Raw genomic sequence first — 20,716 nt, 5'->3', positions numbered from 1 at the left:
TAATCCTACCACTTACCTCACACCCTCGCACTTTGTCCACTAGCGTTCCAGATTCCAGGCACCAAGGCCCCTGACTTCATGATTCAAAACATAGCCCACCAGGACCCCAAGCCCTCCTTTATAAGGAGGGGGTATTTTAAAAGCTTTTCCCTCTAGAAACACTACAAGCACAAAATGTACAAAAAAGGACTTTGCTTTAAAAGTGACTCGGATTATAATGGAAGAAAATGTCACACTGGGGCCTGAAATTACTACATTGGGCTATGTTTGCTCAAGATTAAAAATAGTTTCATTTTTCCTTCCCAGGAGCCTTCCCTCCTGGAGGAAAAAACCCCCAACCAGACCATCACCAAGTTCAGAGGTCCCAGAGCTAAACACAAAATATGGGCAGGCTGAAATCAGTGTTTCCCAGTATCAGATTCCCCATTAACGATCCCCGGGCATGATTCAGAAGATACACAGTAAGCCTCACAATGATGCCATCAGCTGTCTGGTCCTTTGAACTTAATGCAATAAAAATAATTCACATGGAGGTAAAACAAATTTCAATAATACACTAAGCCATAAGTGAAAAGGTGGTTTCCCTCCCAGGCCTTCAGGTAAGCAGGCTGGGTTTCTTCAGTAGTTCTCCACAAATGACACATTTAATGTATCTCTAAACACATAAACTAGTACATCTCTTTTTATTTCACTCAAAGTTCAAATGGTATCACATACTTCATAACTGTTACTTTTTAAAGTTTACTAGAACTGGAAGACCTCAGCCCCAGTGGGTGGATCCACTTCCTCACTACCCCCTGCTGCTTGTGGCACATACCTGTCTAAGTATCCTGCATATTTTGCTCTGAAGGGTGCTCTCTCCCTCTCAGCCTTGCATTCTTCTGGTAAGAAATCTGAGGATAAAATCCTAGATGTGGAATTGCTGGGCCAAAGGTTATGTATATTAGAATTGCTAGATATTGGCAAAATACCCTTCAATTTACATTCCGACCTAAAGATATGAGTGACTTTTCTCTTACTTTCACTAAAATTGAGTTACTGTTATTGTTAAACTCCTTCATTAATAACATGAGATGGAAGAGAAAGGAGTGTGGGACAGGTTGAAAGAGCATGAGACAGTTTGTCCCTCTCATATTGTTGGATTAATGGGCATAGTGGGCAGCAGGTATCATAAATTCAAGCTGGGAGTAATGGTACTTCATAGTTAGCCAGCATGAAAATATGGGAGGGTGAGCATCCAGATGACTAATGAATCAAAACTGTATTTTTCTAGTCAAACTTGACTGCCTCAGAGGAAAATTGCTATGGAAAATTTATGGGTTAATTACTCCAAATAATAAGTTATCTGTGGTGCTCTTTGCTCCTATTGTGGACCAGCCCTGTGGACCAGGGTACCTTCCGGGCCCACCCTAAACAACTCTGTGCTCAGGGCAGTGCAAACACAAATACAAGTGCTGAGCCCAAGGAGAACAGGAGAGGGAAGCTAGAGAGTATTTTGGAGCTCCCAAGTCTAATCTTCATACTGTAGCTTCACTGTTCTGAAAAACATTAACCTTTTCTAAATCATATTGCCAAACCTAAGTTTGAGGCCTATTGTTTTTCAACTGAGGGGCAGAGTCTGAGAGGAACGCTGGAGCCTGGCTATCCTGGAGGTCACACCCTCCAGACTCTTGGGGCAGTGGGGGAAGAACCATCTGTCCCTGGCCAGTGCAGCCACCTGGGACAGGCAGTTGTGTGTCTGAGCACAAAAGTACTCACCAATCCACTCTCATCTTTCACTCAGATCAGCCTAACTTGTACACAGGAACGATTAATCCAACAGAAAGTGGTGCCCACAACAGTGACTGACATTCCAAAGTCCTAAGATGACCCTCCAACTCTATACCATGCTGGTTCCTGGTTCAAAAACTTCCTGGAAAAACCAGGGACATAAGCAACTCCAGCAAGATGAGGAGTAACAGGAACTGGGAACCACATCCTACCATGAGGACCATGATACAAACCCCTAGTGAAGAACACCAGGACCAGATAGGCGCATGAAGCCCTTCAGCAGCTGCTGTGGTTACATTACCTTCTATAGATACACACTAAACTACTGATGGATGAAATGACAGGATGTCTGAGATTTGCTTCAAAATAACAGAGGGGTGGGGTAGGGACAATAGTTGGGAGTGTGAATGGGCAAGACTTGCCAGTAGGTGATGGATGTTGGGGCTGGTGATAAGTACATGGGATTCGTTGTATTATTCTGTCTTTGAGTGTACTTGAAATTCTCCACAACGAGAAGATCAAAAATAAAATACAACAGAGACATACAGACAAAATTCCCAGTAATTAAAACATCAAGTATATCCAGCAATTCACTCTTAGATATATACGCAGAAGCCATGGACAAGAATGATTCATATCAGTATTATTCATGATAGTCAAAAATTAAAAACAACTCAAATGTCCACCAAGAGGAAAAGCAGTAAATTGTGGTATATTCATATGTGAAATACTATACAACAAAAGAGAACAAACTGCTGTACAGAACCACAAAGATGTCACAGACCTAACATTCAGCAAGAAAAGACAGGCACATGAAAGTACATATCATACTCTCTATCATTCCACTTACATAAAGGTCAAGAGTAGCAAAACTAAGCTCAAGAACAGAGGTCAGAAAAGTGGTTACCTTTAGGGAGATGCTGATTGGGTAAAGGCACAATAGAACCTACTGGAAATGTTCTGTATCTTGATCTGAGTGATATATACAATATCTAAAACTGTCAAGCTGTACCTTTATGATTTATGCATTTTGCTACAAGTAAATCTTGCTTCAATTGTTTTTAATAGTGACCAAAAAAAATCAAATACTGCTAGTTATCAGGAGATTCAGTGAAACAACTTCATCTATAACAGAATAGATTTCCAAAGCCTAAAGAATGAGATAATTCAGCTCTGGCCTGGGACAATTTTGATTGGAGCCTGCTACCTGCCTGCCACCTGCCCACACCTGAGGTGAAAGCAAGGACTCCCTCTAAGGACCTTCACTCTTAGCTGATTACAAACACCATAGAATACCAGAGCAGCCAACATCAGAAAACATAGCTTTAACTCCTGCTTCACCACCTAAGCAACTAGCTCTGGTTGTGGTCTTGACCTCACCAAATTCCAAGTAATGCAATTTTTAAAGGTAGTGATACAGATCTCTCACACAGGAGATTCAGCGCTTTCCTCACCGCCATGCCCGCTGCTGACACCCACTCCTTCAGGCAACTCCTGAGCAGTGCCCAGCAGCCTCTCCAGCCCTTCCACTAGCACAATCCACACCTCGCTAACTCTGGAATTCCTTACATTCTCCTCCCTAAAGGACAACCCTCAGAAAACTTGGATTCAAAACAAGAAAACAAAACCTGGTCTACTTCCTTAGGCCTAAGCAACCTTGATGGACATACAGGATGCAAAAATCTGAATTTACATGGCTTCAAAATTATTTAAGTATAAAAATAAATGGAATTTTAAATGTGTGAAATAATAGCACAACAAAAACTCCACAGGCACATGGTAAGTGTCACAGCACTGGGAAAAGCCCAGAAAAATCCTGGTACATCACATGACATCTCTTCTCAGGGGCAGCTCCCATCTGAAGGGCAACGAGCTTACTATATACAAAGGTATAGGCCAGTCATGAGCAGAGCCCTTTTCCTCCAGATCTTCACGGCAATAGTTGACCAGGCAGCAGCTCTCTGATGTGAGCACATAGTTGCCCTCACACCAGATACCGGCTTACGCTGCCCAACAAATTCTGGGGTAAGCTGGGGTGGGGCCTCCAGACAAGAAAGCCAGAACTAGCTGATGAATTCCTGGGCCTGGAGCCTGAGCCTACTCTCAACACTCACTCTTGGACCTCCACATGCTCACATCTTCAGCTACCAGCCAGCAAGGCGACAACACTGATAGCTGACATACCTCTCCATTCTGTAAGGCAAGTCTCTGTACCCAGAGACTGCTTGAGACCAGCAGGTGAGGCCATGACCACAGCCCACAAAGCTTTCTACTATCCACCCAACCTACCTGGTCTGATGGTGCAGATATGGGAAAAGACTAGATTCTGGCTGCTCTCTAAGCTCTATCCATTTCTCCATTTCCTTACCACTGGAGCTGTGTGGCCTACATGGAGAAGCAGGAAAATCCTCTAAAATAGCTTTCAAACACAAAGAAAATTTGTAAAACACAATGCTCATAAGACAGAGTTTGAGGAGACCATTTAAGTCATCAGGAGCTACACCTTCATTTTACAGATGGGTAAACCAAGGCTTCTACAGTCTCCCAGATGGTGAGCAATCACGCAGGATGAGCATTCCTCCCCTAAGTCTCAAACAACCTTTTCCCCATCACAATACCCTATCAACAAAACAGGAAAGGAAGAGAGGAAAGCTGAAGAGGGGACAAGATGAGGGACAGACAATGAAAGGCAGAGGAGCTGAGAATGTGGGGAGAAGAGCAATGTGAAGGAAGAAGGGAGGGCCTGAGAGGGGGACAGCACTGTGAACCCATCTCAGTGAATCAGGCCAGAGAACACATCCAGGCTTTTCCTCTTCCAACACCTGTCACACTGTGCTGGGGAAACTGGTTTGACAAGGACCAGAGAGCCACTTAGAGGCTGAGCTGGGCCTAGCCTCTCCTCAGGCCCCACTGTCCTGCCACAGAAGTGGTGCTCTGGGTACCTGCTATGAGCAAAATATGGAACAAAAGGAAAGCAGCACTCCGGAGGAAAGACCCAAACCACCTCAGCCTTGCCAAAGGGACCAAACCTGAGGCTGATCAAGCCTTTGGATCCAGCTGCTGATTCACAGGAAATACAGAGAAGAGCATGCTCAACTGCACCCTGGGACACAATCTGCTAAATCTGGACTGTGAGAGATTCCACAGGTCTAAGGGCCCAGGTTCTTCAGCAGATAATTGCAAGGAAAAGGGACAGAGGGGAGAAAATGCAGATAAAGAAACTTACAAGATATGATAACTTTTAAAAAAAAGGACAAAATTAAACTGCAGTGCCTAAGGATACACATTTGGGAGATAAAACCATTAAAAAAAAAAGTAAGAAAATGGCTACAAAAAGACAGGATGGGGTCACCTTGGGAAGGAAGGGGAGAGGGGGCTGTGGCAGGGTTGGGGCTCACAGAGAAGCCTCTGGTGGAACCAGTAAAGTTCTATTTCATGACCTTATAATTCACTAAGCTCTACTTTTTTTAGGGGGAGGGTGGTCTTGTTTTCTCCATTTTTGTTTAATTTTACACTAGTAAAGTTTTTTAAAAGTTAAAAAATAGGGCTTCCCTGGTGGCGCAGTGGTTGAGAGTCCGCCTGCCGATGCAGGGGACACGGGTTCGTGCCCCGGTCCGGGAAGATCCCACATGCCGCGGAGCGGCTGGGCCCGTGAGCCATGGCCGCTGAGCCTGCGCGTCCGGAGCCTGTTGCTCCGCAACGGGAGAGGCCACAACAGTGAGAGGTCCGCATACCGCAAAAAAAAAAAAAAAAAAAAAAAAAGTTAAAAAATAGATTTAAAAAGACAAGATTAAGTTGGGACTTCCCTAGCAGTCTAGTGGTTAAAACTCCACGCTTCCACTGCAGGGGCATGGGTTCAATCGCTGGTCGGGGAACTAAAATCCTGCATGCTGTGCCATGCGGCATGCATGCATGCACACATGAATGAATACATAAATAAATAAATGGATGAAGTAAACAGAAAACCAGTCCTGGAAGAGCTTGAGGACTTTGCAAAGCAGCATATGCAGAAAGAGAACCCCACCAGGAAGCATGGAACAGAGAGGGTGGCCTCATAGGCAACTGGGTGGAGACCTCTCTCTAATTCAGAGGTTTGGCCTTAGGAACCACCACTGGCTGCTCACCCAGGTCCCACACTCTCCAATAGCTCTGCTGGTTATTAAGCTGATATTGTAGCTACCTGCATGACTCCTTTATCCTTCTCAACTGGTTCCCATGGCATCAGGGTTAGGAAATGGCTCAACAGGTCAGAGACATATCACTGTATACCCAAATGTCAGCTTGGCTTTGAAAATAATCTATTACTGCCCGCCAGCTCTCTAAGGTCCTCTCCCTGATCCCTCACATCACTCTCTAAGATGGGCCTGGCCCCCCCCCCACCTCCCCTTTATGATGAATCAAGAGGCACACTGACTGCAGTCACTTGCCAGGGGTGTGACCCTCAGCCTCTCCAAATCACATTTTTTCCTGAAAAATATCAACTGAAGGGAAATAACTTCATCACTTCTCCCTTTTTTTTCTGGTCAGGGCAACGATAGGGCCCATACCTCTCTCATCCATTGCCAGATCCATTCCCAGGGCCTAGCACGGTGCCCAGGACATGACAGTGACTCAAAAACCACCTGCCAGGGCTTCCCTGGTGGCACAGTGGTTGAGAGTCCGCCTGCCAATGCAGGGCACACGGGTTCGTGCCCCGATCCGGGAAGATCCCACATGCCACGGAGCGGCTGGGCCCGTGAGCCATGGCCGCTGAGCCTGTGTGTCCGGAGCCTGTGCTCCGCAACGGGAGAGGCCCACGTACCGAAAAAAAAAAAAAAAAAAGAAAAACCACCTGCTGAATGAATGAACAAATAACTGAAACCCAGCGACAACAGGGCCTGCTGGGTGCCAAAAGACAGTCCCCTCCATAGTTCATGGGCTAGCCTGTCTTGCAAGGCTGCTTAACAGCCAATATTTCATCTTAAACACTTCCTAGATCAAATTCCTTTTTTCTTTAACTTTTTCCAATTATAAACATATATTCATTAGGTAAGCTAATGCATGTAAAGGACCTGACACAAAATACACTACTTAAAATATATATACAAAATACAAACAATCTTAATCCAGCCACCCATAATCTCTGATGGGTGTAATATTTCCGTGCTTCAGACAACCTACAAGAGCAGACTAGCTAAGGAACATGGACATCACTATGTATACCACTGGGCATCCTGCTTTCTCCACCCCAGATCCAAATTTGAAATAAAACTGCCAAGGTCAATAATCCCCCCACAATGACAAGGAGTCTGCAGTGACTGCAGTAGAAATGGACTTACTTTCACAGCAGGGTTTCTTCTCTTGTACTGAGAATCAGCTCTGGCACAGTGGCCTCCTCTGCACTGCCCTGCACTGCCCCAGGACTACTCCCAGGCTGGGAGAAGGCCTGTGGGCTCTGCTTCCCGTCTATCCTATCAGATGATTTAGAGTGAGCATTTAGAGATTTTCAGCTCCCCGCTGGTGGTATCATGTCATTTTCTTATCTGATAACAGCCAATAGCTTTACCCTCACCTGCCTCTAAAACAAAGATCAGAGACCAAATGCCTTCACTATCTGGAAATCACCTGGAGCCTTCTCCAGTGGGAACCCACAGGCAGCTCCCCCTGAACACAGATTCATAAAACCCGGCGTCTTCATCATCTGGAGGCTGAAACCCCATTTTTGTCTTTAGGATAATCATCCTCTGCTCAGAAGTTGGGCACCGGTGCCTGTACCCTCATCTTCCTCCCACCCCGGAGCTCTATGCTCAATTTGTCCCTCAAGGAGTCAAGGAAACCCAAAATACTTCAGGTTTCCAGGGAGGATGCTGACTTTACAGAGTAAGGTTCTGACATTCCAGACTGAGCTCATCCTCCTATACAACAAACAAAAAAGTCTTAAAATTTCTGTTCTAAAGAGTTCCAACACTACAGCTCAGCTGAATTACATGCTCCAGGTACAGAATCTGCTGCTGCTCAACGTTCAACCAGGAGCACTCACTTGCTCCAAGTCTCTTAAAATGCATCTGTTGACTGAAAAGTCAAAGTTACCTATTATAAACTACCTAGGCAAGAAGTCATATGGTCACATGGGGAAAAAATAAGTAGAGGTATAGCTCTTTGAAAACCAAGGGCTTTTCACACCAGACATGCACTGCTGTTGATAACTCAAACAGAAATAAACATTATACTAAAAAAGGAAACAAAGCACTTCCAGGCACTCAACTCATGCAGCAACCTTGCCAGTCCATGCTCCTTCTACTGCACTAGTGAGGTTCAAGAAAACAAACCTGGGCACACAAAGAATTTCCAAAGAAACTCCTTAAAAATATAAACAGTACTGTAAAGTTAACAGAATCCTTGGTCCTCCAACTATTTTTGTCCTTTATTCGTCTCGATGGGGCCAGTGCCTCCAGGACGATGCACCCCAATAAGACACCACAGCACTCAAAGCTCCACAGGTGGGCAGCTTCCCTGGTGGCGCAGTGGTTAAGAATCTGCCTGTCAATGCAGGGGACAGGGGTTCGAGCCCTGGTCCGGGAAGATCCCACATGCCACAGAGCAACTGAGCCCATGCACCACAACTACTGAGCCTGCGTGCACACCTAGAGCCGGTGCTCCGCAACAAGAGAAGTCACCAAAATGAGAAGGAGCCCGCGCACCACAGCGAAGAGTAGCCCCTGCTCGCTACAACTAGAGAAAAACCATGCAGCAACGAAGACCCAATGCAGCCAAAAATAAATAAATTTTATTTAAAAAAAAAAGCTCCACAGGTGAGCAAGCAGTCAAGCTAGAGCTGCTTTCTGAGAGGTATCAATGGGCTCACGTCTAAGGCTTTTTTTTTTTAATAAGATTCTACTTGGTACATATAAAATATGATCTATTATGTATATAATTATAAACCACAATAAAAAAACACCCCTGAACCAATCACTTAATCTAAGAAATATGTCCAGCCTTTATTAAATATCGGACTCTCAGTTTACACTAGAAAAAGGATAAATGTAATAATAGTAGCAATTATGGAGAGGTGTAGGGCATATTACTAGGAAGCTTTTATTTCCTCCTCAGCAGCCCATGGGGAGGATATTCTATCCCAATTTTGCTGAGGCAGAGAGGTCAAGGGCCTTACTTAAGGCCACATCAGGATGGGAGGGTTCCAAGGGACTCAGTACCTCTGGTAGGTTCCTTCCTCAGGCTCGAGTTTCTACTGCTGCGGGTAGTCAGTGTTTTCATTGTCCAACCTCGTCACACTTGTACCAAAAATCTTGCCTGTCTTGCCAAAAAGCAAGGGTTCAGTGGGTAGACCTCACCTCTTGGGAAGTCATGACCCAAAAGACCATAGCATGACCAGGCACTATCTGAAAGAACAGTTCTCCTTTAGAAAACTCAATACCATTTTATAACAAGTGCTGGCATTTGCAGTGTGATCTCAGCATGGCAAATATGTTTTATTCCTTTATTTGATAAAAACAAGTGCCACTCCCATCTTAAAACAGAGAAGGAAACGTATCACTCTGATCAGATAGCAGGTTAAAATAGGCTAGAATTTTTTTTTCCTGTAATAAAAGAAAGAAAAAAGGTAGGAGGAAGGCAAACATCCAGGGCAGTGCCAGTGCCAGCTGCTCCTTTCACAAGACACTTCCACAGAAGACAAAGAAATTGTACATATTGAAGCATCATGGAAAGAATGGAATTTTTTTTTACTATGATCAGGAACAATTTCCAGGACCATTCCGAAGTCAACCTACCTGAGTTTTAGAGGAGCAAATTTCTCAGCAGCCTTCCATGCAATCAATATAGACCTCAAGTAGAAAAGCCCTTCGCCAATTCCAGAAAGGCCTGACTAGGCCTCCTCCATCCCTGCTACCACCACCACCAACTCACTCACCTACCCTTCATGGAACCTGCTAAACAACAGCTGATCACAACTTTGGCTCCTTATCTGAAGTCAACACCCCCGAAAGACAAACAGACAGTGACCTCTATCTGTTCACTCATCAAAACCAAAAATATCTCATACATTTTTTTTCCAGGGACACACTTGCCTGGGGTCAGGAGAAGAACTGTCTGATGGGTAAGGCAGTCTGATATCAGGAGTGAGCTCCCATATCCGGAACAAACCTGTTTTTTAAAAAGTTGAGTCTCTCTGGCTTCCCCTACGCCATATTCTGGCATTTCACATCTTCAACAAGTTCTACAGTTGATTAAGGCCAAAATAAGTTTTTCCTTGGCTTTACTGAGATATAATTGAAGGCCAAAATAAATTTGAAAAACAAGAGTTTGAAGTCCAATTTCATTCACAAATAGATTAATCCTATGCCTCCCAGTGGATTCAGAATACTGGGCCTCCCCAGTGGCCTGGAGGAACTGCCCAGCCTCCTGTGACCTGGCACTCAGTCACCCTTGGGAGCAGCAGGCCTGCCTCTCCAAATATGGCCTGAAATCTGCAGCAAGAGTGAGCTCAGGCCTGCAAAGGGGTCCACAAGAATGTTTACCAAGACTGACAAACTTAGAGGGCAGCCCCAGGAGCAAAGAAAGCACAAGCACCATCCCTCAGAACACTCCTGAACAGCAGGGCAGCATGTGAGGAAATGACTGCTTGCTGGGCTTCTGGCCCCTCAGCACCCTGTAACCAGAGCAGACCAACAGAGAGGCCATGGCAGGCCTGACACTTAAGCGGAGGGCTGTGCACAGCCCACAATGGGCCCCATTTTCCCTGGAAGCTCATGGCAGGAGGGCAGAGGGGAGGCCAGGACATTCCTTCACCCCCTCACATGGAGGGAAAGGGCACAGGCAGCCCAGGGTATCAGAGGCCTGCATAAGAAGAAAGCCTGAGCAGCCATTTTTCTATCCAGCTGCACAAATCAAAAAGGGCCCCTCCTAAAAAAGCAGAAGGGAGTCCTGAGGTGCCAACTGATTAAGTCATGCGGATTAGATGACCTACACAGGAGTCCTCTCTCTGGGCAGCAGTGCCCAACCAGAAGGAAAAAAAAAAAACCACCACCACTCAGGGCGTTGAGGGGACAAGGGACCCCACAGCCCCCGTCAGCCCAGGGCTGGTACTACAAGCAGAACAATCAACTTTTCCTACTAAAGATTTCTTCCCAGTGCCAAGGAATCCAGTCACTTTTTAAACTACTTTTAAAACTGGAAAAAGCACATGTTCAGACTGGCAAACACAGTATGTTAAGTCTATACTATTGGGACTTCCCTGGTGGTCCGGTGGTTAAGAATCCGCCTTCTGGGCTTCCCTGGTGGCGCAGTGGTTGAGAGTCTGCCTGCCGATGCAGGGGACGCGGGTTCGTGCCCCGGTCCGGGAGGATCCCACATGCCGCGGAGCGGCTGGGCCCGTGAGCCATGGCCGCTGAGCCTGCGCATCCGGAGCCTGTGCTCCGCAACAGGAGAGGCCACAACAGTGAGAGACCCGCGTACCGCAAAAAAAAAAGAAAAAAAGAAAAAAGAATCCGCTTTCTAATGTAGGGGACCCGGTTCGAACCCTGGTCGGGGAACTAAGATCCCACGTGCTGTGGGACAACTAAGCCTGTGCACTCTGGTGCCCGAGTGCCACAACTAGAGAGAAGCCCGCTCACCATAACAAAAGACCCCCACATGCCACAATGAAGACCCAATGCAGCCAAATAAACAACAAAATATATATATATTTTTTTTTTTTAAGTCTATACTATTGACCCTTCTGACAAAATATTGTGATCTCTTCCAGGTAAGCAGAAGCAACAGCTGGTAGCACAATCCAGAGAAGGAAAGGAGACAGGAATCCTACTGTTATCTATTTGTGACTTTAGTGAATTCTATTTTTAGATCTTTATTAAAGAGCTTCTCTTCTAGTCTCCTCTTACCAAATTTCTCTCCTCAGGCAATTCAATCTTCACAATATTGCTCAAAAGTCTAAAAATATAAGACGCTTATTCAGGTATGCTTAACATAACAGATAAAGCAAAGTTCACTACACTTCCTCGTTTTCCACAAGACTCAGAATCCACCCCTGTTCAAGGGCTACTCATCAGGCTGGTCTCCACAATTCAAAAATCCAGTAAGCAAGAGACTTCTCTGGCAGTCCAGTGGTTAAGACACCATGCTTCCAATGCAGGGGGCAGGGGTTCGATCCCTGGTCAGGGAACTAAGATCCCACATGCCGCACGTCAAAGCCAAAAAAATCCAGTAAGCAAGGTTCCCTGAGGTCAGGGCAGATCCGATGCAAAGATAATCTACCAGCCCAAGCAGGAGTATACACAAGACATTTACAGTGACGAGAGATGCATGTTTTATAAAAGCATTTCATAGTATAATAAGGGCCCAGAAAATGGATGGTATACCGGGTGCTGATTAACAGCCAAATAAAAAGGAACCAGTATTTGCAATTCCATTATTAACTTTATCATTTTTCTTGGCAAAAACTGGTTAGAGAATCAACCCAGCCCTGGAGAACAACTAAGCTAATTAAAAGAGGCATTTATGAAAACCAAGGCAGAGCTGGTTCACTTCTGTCATAGACAGCCTTGGGAATCTTCTTAAGTAATCCCGTATCAACCCCTGGAATTCCTAGAGTAAATGTTCCCAGTACAGTGAGAGGTAAAACAGAGACAACCATAACATTTGCCAAAACAAGCATCTACCAATTCCACGAATCTGTTTCAATACATATTAGAAAGAACTTTGTAAGCAGTGCTTCTTGTTTGTCGATTCCCATACTGCATACATAAAAACTTAACATTCATAGAAATGAAGAGCAAATGCCAAAACAGACCAAGCTGGGCACCGGCCTCTCTTTCCCTGAGTATGACACATCCTTCCAAATGTTTCACTCATCCTTAAGCTCCCCTCAACTGGCACACTCCCCTATACTTAGGGTGTCCAAGGGCTGTGACTGCCTCAGGAAGAATGAATCTGTGGCTACACATACCCCCAATGGCAGAGAATCGAGTCTAGGCCTCTACGTGACTATAAAAATTGCATACCCATGCAAGTCATAGAAAAGGAACTGGGGAAAATGTACACAGTGCTTAAAAATGAAAATCAATAAAAACCTGCCTTACTCGATGTTATAGATGTGCTCCTCCAAAACTGTAAGTCACACTGCACTTTTTTCAGAAGTTTTATATTTAATATTGCAGTAATAAAAAGATTCTAAAAGAACTTTATGCACAAAGATGTTAACTGCAACATTATCTATTATAACCAAAGTAAGATTGACAACCATGTAAGAACTGGGGACAGGTTAACCATCAAAAATGTTATATCGGGCTTCCCTTGTGGCACAGTGGTTGAGAGTCTGCCTGCCGATGCAGGCGACAAGGGTTCGTGCCCCGGTCCGGGAAGATCCCACGTGCCGTGGAGCGTCTAGGCCTGTGAGCCATGGCCGCTGAGCCTGCGCGTCCGGAGCCTGTGCTCCGCAACGGGAGAGGCCAAAGCAGTGAGAGGCCCGCGTACCACCAAAAAAAAAAAAAAAAAAAAGTTATATTTATAGAACAATGATCATGCTATAATGCTGGGAGGGCAAAAACAAGATTAAAAATTAAATTTATACTCTAACCTAAACTCAGTAAAAGCGTTGCCCAAGGGCCATCTCTGGAGGACACCCAGGAATCAGGGGATATCGGCTGCTCCTAGGGAGGGGAAGCAGGGACTTAGGGGGTGGGTGGAAGAAAGATTTCTTTCCCCTGTCCAATCCTTTTGAACTTTTTCAGTTTGAACCATGTGTTAGCATTTCCTATTTAAAGAAAGAATACAGTTGGGGGACAAGGGATTTTTCCCTTCCTTTCTACTTTTTTCTTCCACATTTCTAATTTTAAATATATGTATTATTTAATACAGCTTTTCCCCCACTATAGTGTCTTAAAATTCCGTGATCATTTTGCCAAGTATGTGATTATCCACCATCTTTCTTTCACAGAAATCTCCCTTTTCGAGTACCTTACTTCACCTTCTAGTGCTATAAAAGCCTTATCTTGGGGGGACTTCCCTGGCGGTCCAGTGGTTTAGACTCTGTGCTTCCACTGCAGGGGACACAGGTTTGATCCCTGGTTGGGGAACCTAAGATCCTGCATGCTGTGCAGCACAGCCAAAAAAAAAAAAAAAAGCCTTATCTTCCTGGAGAACAGAGGCCCTACAGGAAAAGAAGGAACCAATATTGGTGAAAGCCCACAACCGAAATAGAATTACATACACCACAATGACCACCTCCAAAGGAAGTGGGGAATGCCACTCAGTCTCCCGCCCACACCACCAATCAGCCACCCTTTATTGTCAAAGGGTAATAATGAAAATGAAATGTATTCTGTAGAGTCAATTCAGGACCAAAAATTATAAACAGCTTCAAAAATATAAAATTAATTCCAATGTCTAAAATTTAGACAGTGGTATTTTCAAAATCAATTAGCTCAAGAAGGTATAACTGAGAAGCAAAACCTCAACACTAGTAAATGCACCCCATGATGTATAGGATAAAGGCATTGTCATAAAAGTGATTTTTTTAGGGACTTCTCTAGTGGTCCAGTGGGTAAGACTCTGTGCTCCCAATGCAGGGGGCCCGGGTGCAATCCCTGGTCAGGGAACTAGATCCCGCATGCGTGCCGCAACCAAGAGTCCACATTCCGCAACTAGGAAGCCCGCATGCCGTAAGTAAGAAGTCCGCATGCTGCAACTAAGACCTGGCACCGCCAAAATTTCTTTTTTTTTTTTTTTTTTTTTGCGGTACGCGGGCCTCTCACTGTTGTGGCCTCTCCCGTTGTGGAGCACAGGCTACGGATGCGCAGGCTCAGCAGCCATGGCTCACGGGCCCAGCCTCTCCGTGGCATGTGGGATCTTCCCGGACTGCGGCACGAACCCGTGTCCCCTCCATCGGCAGGAGGACTCTCAACCACTGCACCACCAGGGAAGCCCCAAAATTTTTTTTAAAAACTGATTTTTTATATTCAGTTGATTATTCCCACTAGAATCCTATTTTTAAAATATAAATTAAGTCAACATACTGCAAAAATTTCATTCTGATTTACTTCACTCCAACAGAGAACACACAACAGTTTCACCAATTTAGACACGCTCTGTTCATGATATTGTACCACAGCATCCCATCCATCCTTCCACCCTGGACCCAGAGCAAGGCTAAGAAAATGCTTAGCTATCAAACCTAAGAAACAGGAAAATAGGAAATCCTATTCATTAAGGCTAAATTAAGCACTCTAGCTGGTGTAATTTTGTAAACTACTCTAAAATCCTATTTATAGAAATTGCTATCTAAGCAGTATTACTGACTAATGATCAGAGTGAAGAGGGACTGTCAAAAGGCAAAGCAGGTTATGCAACTCACAGGAAGACTGCTTTAAATCAATACCCAGAGGCATGCGCACACAAAGACCTACTGGGAAATGACCAGATCAATCAGTTGTATATTCAAAACCACCATCACCTTACTGCAGAACTGAAGTGTCAACACAGGAAAAGCAGAGAAAGATGGGGGCTTAAGAAGCAACAGCACAGGGGCTTCCCTGGTGGCACAGTGGTTAAGAATCCGCCCGCCAATGCAGGGGACACGGGTTCAAGCCCTCATTCAGGAAGATTCCCACATGCCATGGAGCAACTAAGCCCGTGTGCCACAACTACTGAGCCTATGCTCTACAGCCCATGAGCCACAACTACTGAGCCCGCAAGCCACAACTACTGAGCCCACGTGCTACAACTACTGAAGCCTTTAGGTCTAGTCCGCAACAAGAGAAGCCACCGCAACGAGAAGCGTGCGCACCGCAATGAAGAGTAACCCCTGCTCGCCACAACTAGAGAAAGCCCATGTGCAGCAACGAAGACCCAACGCAGCCAAAAATAAAATAAATTTATCAAAAAAAAAAAAAAACTGAGAAAAAAAAAAAGAAGCAACAGCGCAATAATACTGGCAAAGGCACAGAAACACTCTAACATGGAGGAGGGAGAACACTTATTCCAGAAAAGGAGGGAGAAATCCTTGACCAATATACAGGACACACTGAAGACCATACTACCTGTATTCTCATTTTGAGTTCCCTTAAGGTTCAATACTCTACACCCCATCTGAGTCCCCTTCGACGTTCACACCACCATTTCTTTCTCCTTTGATACTCTGGAAGACTCCAGCCTCCAAGCAGTCATACTCTGTAGTGGCTCAAATCTAAACAATGTACCCCAGAACCTGGAATATTGAATCAAACTTCTCATTGCTGACTTCCTATACTGGCTAGGAAAAAAACTCATGAGACTTCACTCTTATTCTTGCCCATCCACAAAATGTATCTGTCAACACTTGCAATTCCACTAGGCTAGTTATGTGCCTCTTATCAAGAAGGCTATGACCAAAAAATCCCCCAAAAAACCCAACTTAAAAAAGCAAGCACAGGTATAGGGGCTCTAACTTCACACCATCACGGGCCACCTTCAGTTTGCCTTGCACAGGTCAAATCTGTGAGCCAGTGGCCATTCTTTAACTGAATCCAGTCTAAAGCTACATTACGGGGGACTTCCCTGGTGGCCCAGTGGTTAAGAATCCGCCTACCAATGCAAGGGATGCAGGTTCGATTCCAGGGCGGACAACTAAGCCCACGCTCTAGAGCCCATGTGCCACAACTAGAGAGAAGCCCAAGCACTGAAATGAAGAGCCCGTGCACCGCAACGAAAAGATCCCACATGCCGCAACAAAGATCCCCCATGCCGCAACTAAGACTCAACGCAGCCAAATAAATAAATAAATATTAAAAAATAAAGCTACATTACACCCACCATGATTCTGAGTATCCAAAACTATAGACACTTTAAGTCAAACTATTCCTCTACCTACCAAGTGGGTCAACAAATCATGCTTTCTCTTTCATAAGTTCACTTCTTCCTTGCCATCTTACCTGCCTGCCACAAAGACTCAAGCCTTCCCCCATTCCCATTCCTGCAGTCTAGGGGGCCCCTCTTTTTTTTTTTTTTTTTTTTGGCCACACCACTCAACTTGTGGGATCTTAGTTCCCCGACCAGGGATTAAACCCAGCCCTCCACAATGAAAGTGCAGTCTTAACCACTGGACCACTGGGGAATTCTCTAGGGGCCCCTCTTTATTTGGAGTTTCTCAAGACCTCACCAGTGCTTGGCTGATGCAGCCTTACATCCTCATCTTTTCACTGTCAACCTCCTGCCTCTTCCACTCAGTGGTAGACCCCTGCTGGTACCAGAACCATTCAGGTCCCTAACATCTGCTGAACTGGCTCATCTTGAACCTTCTTTATCTCTCTCCACTCCTCTGCTGACCACTGTTCTTGTTCAGATCCAGTGTCTCCCCCACTGGACCACAGCAGTAACCAACCTGCCTCTGGTCCAGCCCAGCCTCAACATTCACAGTGAGGGCTCACTTCTTAAAACACAGAGCTGATCCCATCACAGCTGTGCTCCGAGATCTTCAAGGTTTCCTATTCTTACATAACACCAAACTCCTCCACGTGGCATTCTGACTGCAACCCAACCTTCCAGAACATACAAAAAAAAAGTGCCCAGTCTTCTCCCTCCCACCCCTTTCCTCTGCTCATTTCTTCTTCCACAAAATTGTGACCTTGTTGCCACCACTCCTTCACCAATCAAACCACTAACCGTTTTTGAAGGTCTAGCCCAATGCAGTTCTTCCCTAAAGTCTGCCGTCTCCAGCCTAGGACCCAAGTTCCTTGGCTTACTTCAGCATGGTACCCAGAGCAACCAGCACAGGCCTCAAGAAGGCTCTGACAAACCCTAGGTTTCTGAAAAATGGTCCCTCACAACATGTTCCTGGAGTTCCACATGGGATCACTGATCACCTTCCTATATCGTCCTGGCATTCTGCCCACCACCAGACACCTGGGCTTGGTCTTTGCCAGAGAAGGACCCAACTGAGGCCACCATTATTAGTCTGATATAACAGAAACACAGATGGGTACAGCCAAATGTTCAGCCTGGGTTCAAATCCTAATTCTGCCACATGACAGTTGTGTGACCTTGGGAACATTCCTTCATCTATGACTCAGTTTGCTAAGCCACTATAAAGGATTCTCATAAGCATTAGCAATGGTGCATGTAGAGCAGAAACACAGAAGGCCCTCGACTGTGGCTGATGTAGATCCATCGTGTCACTGGCCCAGAGCACAGGGAAGGGTGGAACAACTGTGAGGTAAAGGACTGAACATGCTCCCATCTGCCTCAACAAGGATGAACACATATCTACTCTCAGGGGTTAATATACCAGCCCTGCCCAAGAGGAAATGCAATGCCCCCAGTTCAAGTGAGAAATAAGGTTGTTAAAGGTTTTTAACAAACAAATGCCATGCTTCTCCTTTTCTAAATAATCCCAGTTTAAGTGGCCCCAGGGTCCCTCCAAATCCCACCATATTCAATGTTTAAGAGGCACTAGCAAACCTGCAGAAGATGTGGTTTAAAGCTTTGGTCATGCTAAATATTCTGGCCCACACATTCCTGAATGCAGTCTCCTCCCCCATCACAGCCTGGTATTCCCTTTGCTCAAACTTTTCAGCCAGTCTTTTGAGCTGGCTCCTTCTCCCTCCTCTCTCCTCTAAGGGCCAACCTCAGAGCCAGAGGTCCTTTTCCCATCCCCTCCCTGCCACGACCTATGTGGCCATCAACAAGATCTTTCTAAACATGGGTCTGGACTATACCACTCAACTGAGGAAAAGCATTCCCAGACTCCTGCACCTTGAGTATGAAGTCTGAACTACTAAGCACAACAAGAAAGGCCTGGGGCTCCCACCTGTCATGCTGGAGGACTCACACGTGCTACTTTAGGCACTCATATACATGTGGTTCCCTGTGTCCAGAACTTGCTGTCCCCCAGCTAATTTCTGCTGGCCCTGCAAGCCTCAGCTCAGGAATTCCCTTTCTCCTCAGGCTCCCAAGCACCATCTGAGCACACTTAGTGGGCAGACACTATCAATCATAGGTTCCCCATCCCCCACTGTCCACGAACCTGAGTTCCTTAAGGGCAGAACCAGTCTCTTGGGTCCCCTGGACCTACCACAAAATTTGGTAAGCAGTGAAGCCAAATATTTGTTAAATAAATGAAATGTATTTTGCTAAATCAATTTTTCAGAGCAGTAAAGACTGGCTCTCTGCCTCTTTCAACAGAGGCACGTAACAACACAAGCCTTCATGTTCCAACCAGATGTTTGTTGCCTATATAGTAATGCTTACTCCTTTCTTACAGTAACCCACAGGCCTTAAACAGGCTCATACCATGCATCCAACTCCCTCCTCAAATCTCACTCCTCCAAGAAATGCCTCCTCAGCCTCCTTTAAGCATGTAGGCCAGGAGCTCTTATTACTTGGCTCCAAGGCAAACAAAGTTCAATTCAACTTCTCCATATTCAAACTATGCCTCCAATGTTCAATTCTTTTTCTAAAAAAGGACATCCCAAAATTATGTCTCTGAACGCTGAACATAGAACCACCTGATAAAGTTACAACATCCGATCTACACCAAACTCCAAAACACCTGGTAGCACATCCAACTCTTTATCTGGACTTAGGTCCTATAAACACCACCCTCCCTGCAGAGTTTAGCTTCCATGCCAGGAATCACGTCTACTCGCTTATTTAGGGAAACAGCAGGCCGGACTCTTAAGTTAGAACTCTAGGCTATAACCGTGCTGTCCCAGGCTGTAGCTCTCACCAAGGCAAAACTTCATGATCACCATTAAAACTAATTCTGAAGTAACTTTACAAATCTAAGAGCTTCTCAAGTCACAGAATTAAAATATGCATTTTAAATTAGTAGTTGACTTCGTTTGAAATTAACTCGGAATTTACGGCAGAAGGATTCTAAACCGAAAGAGCATTTTCTCTGCAGACATTTTCCAGATATACCCGCGGGTGAATATGGTTTTCCAAACACCAAAGAAGCCCAAGTGTGTATGTGTGTGAAGGGGTGACCCCAAGGCTCTGAGCGGCTCAGGATATAGCGGCTGCGGCGCCTCCTGAGGGGCTCAATGCCCCATCCTCGAGCTCTGGCCAAATTGGGCCGCGCGACCCTCTGAGGAAGCCCGGGAGACAGTCCGCAGGCCGCACACGCCCGCGACCGCCGCGCGTTCCCTGGAGCGCGGCCCGGGCTGAGGCCTGGCCCACCGCCGCGACGCGCAGCCCGGGGCCGGACGCCCCCAGCCTTCGCCCGAGGAGCCGAGAGCAAGGGGCCGTTCTACCCGGGCCGCGTCGCCCCCTCACCCGCAAGGACGTCCGCGACCGTGTCCCCGCCCCGGGCCAAAGAGCGAGAGCAGCAGCAGGTGTTCCTCGGAAGGCTGGGCCAGCGACGGAAATGGGGGCCTGGGCTGCCAGGCTCGGCGGCAGTGGACGCGCGGCGCACTCACCGAGCGCCGACGGGCGGGCCGCGGCAGGTGCTCGCTCTTCCCGCCCGCGAGACGCCGCCCCGCTCCCCGGGGACTCGGCGCGAATCTCCTGCCGCCGCCGTCGCCGCCGAGCCCGAGGACCTCTAGCGCCGCACCGCAGCCTCGGCGCGAGCACGTACCGGGCGGTGAGGGAGCGCGAGGGCGGGGCGCGCGACCGAAGCCTAGCAACCCCCTGACACGCGAGTGCCGCAGCCAATCCCGCTGCCAGCTCCGCGCGGCGCCGACCGGCAGTCCCCGCGACGCCCGCTTCTGCCTGCGTCGGCCGCCCCGCAGCGCGCCGCACCCGCGCACAGGCCCCGCCCCCCTCGCCCCTCTGCTTATTGGCCCGCCGCGCCCCCGTCTGAAAAGACACGCCCCATCCTGGAAATCCCGCCCGCGGCGGGCCAGGTCCGTACCCGCGACACGCCCCGGCCCGTCCGGGTTACCCGGAGAGCTCAGGACGGGGAGTGGGGGAGGGGCGCCCCGCCCAACCTCAGGCATGTGGGCCCCTGAGAGGCATCCAACCTACCCGGGTGGTCAGG

General features: G+C 46.7%; 1 protein-coding gene across 3 annotated transcripts in view; it reads right to left on the bottom strand.

Moving 5' to 3' along the window:
* The window catches only part of DAG1 (dystroglycan 1), a 64,417-nt gene extending 43,977 nt beyond the window's left edge, over positions 1-20,440 (bottom strand). The window contains exon 1 of one of the 3 annotated variants that reach the window (XM_060022501.1): positions 20,315-20,440. The gene's annotated coding sequence lies outside the window, so the exon portion shown is untranslated. The other 2 variants (XM_060022500.1, XM_060022499.1) reach the window with 2 other exon arrangements.
* Between the last annotated feature and the right edge of the window lie 276 nt (positions 20,441-20,716).

This window comes from Delphinus delphis, chromosome 10 (assembly GCF_949987515.2).
Source record: "Delphinus delphis chromosome 10, mDelDel1.2, whole genome shotgun sequence".
NCBI classification, from domain to species: domain Eukaryota; kingdom Metazoa; phylum Chordata; class Mammalia; order Artiodactyla; family Delphinidae; genus Delphinus; species Delphinus delphis.
Note: the sequence above shows the minus strand (reverse complement) of the source record. Positions and strands in the feature narration are given on the sequence as shown.